At 41.2% G+C, this 1,115-nt stretch overlaps 1 non-coding gene across 1 annotated transcript; it reads left to right on the top strand.

Annotated features, from left to right (window-relative positions):
- Positions 1-473: 473 nt before the first annotated feature.
- Positions 474-581, top strand: LOC148544486 (small nucleolar RNA R71). The gene has a single exon (XR_015901426.1). It is a non-coding gene; the product is annotated as a small nucleolar RNA R71 (small nucleolar RNA).
- Positions 582-1,115: the final 534 nt, after the last annotated feature.

Genomic DNA, 1,115 nt, shown 5'->3' with positions numbered 1-1,115 from the left:
CCTTGTTGAGGTCTCTGTTGATCCTTCCATGAGAGATTTGGGTGATTTCTCCATGAAGGATTATAAGTGTTTCCATAGGATTCTCCCATGTAATTCACCTCTTCCATTGCTGGGTTCTCAGGATCATAAGCTTCTTCTTCAGAGGAAGCTTCCTTAGTACTGCCTGTTGCTGCTTGCATTTCAGACAGACTCTGAGAAATCATATTGACTTGTTGGGTCAATATTTTATTCTGAGCCAATATGGCATTCAGAGTATCAATCTCAAGAACTCCTTTCTTCCGAGTTGTCCCATTATTCACAGGATTCCTTTCAGAGGTGTACATGAATTGGTTATTTGCAACCATTTCAATGAGTTCTTGAGCTTCTGCAGGCATCTTCTTCAGATGAAGAGATCCTCCAACAGAGCTATCCAATGACATCTTGGATAGTTCAGACAGACCATCATAGAAGATTCCTATGATGCTCTATTCTGAAAGCATGTCAGAAGGGCACCTTCTGATCAATTGCTTGTATCTCTCCCAAGCTTCATAGAGGGACTCACCATCCTTCTGTCTAAAGGTTTAGACTTTCACTCTAAGCTTACTCAATTTTTGAGGTGGAAAGAACTTTGCCAAGAAGGCATTGACTAGCTTTTCCCAAGAGTTCAGGTTTTCCTTAGGTTATGAATCCAACCATGTTCTAGCTCTGTCTCTTACAGCAAAAGGAAAAAGCATAAGTCTGTAGACTTCAGGGTCAACCCCATTGGTCTTGACAGTGTCACAGATTTGCAAGAATTCAGCTAAGAACTGATGAGGATCTTCCAATGGAAGTCCATGAAACTTGCAATTCTGTTGCATTAGAGAAACTAATTGAGGCTTAAGCTCAAAGTTGTTTGCTCCAATGGCAGGGATAGAGATGCTTCTCCCATAGAAATCAGGAGTAGGTGCAGTAAAGTCACCAAGCACCTTCCTTGCATTGTTGGCATTGTTGTTGTTTTCGGCTGCCATGGTTTCTTCTTCTTTGAAGAGTTCTGTTAGGCCCTCTAAAGAGAATTGTTCTTTAGCTTCTTTTAGCTTTCTCTTCAAGGTCCTTTCAGGTTCAGGATCAGCTTGAACAAGTATGCCTTTATCTTTGTT

This window comes from Arachis ipaensis, chromosome B9, assembly GCF_059453495.1.
Source record: "Arachis ipaensis isolate K30076 ecotype BB chromosome B9, ASM5945349v1, whole genome shotgun sequence".
Classification (NCBI taxonomy): domain Eukaryota; kingdom Viridiplantae; phylum Streptophyta; class Magnoliopsida; order Fabales; family Fabaceae; genus Arachis; species Arachis ipaensis.
The sequence above is the reverse complement of the archived record's forward strand: the minus strand, read 5'-3'. Positions and strand labels throughout refer to the sequence as shown.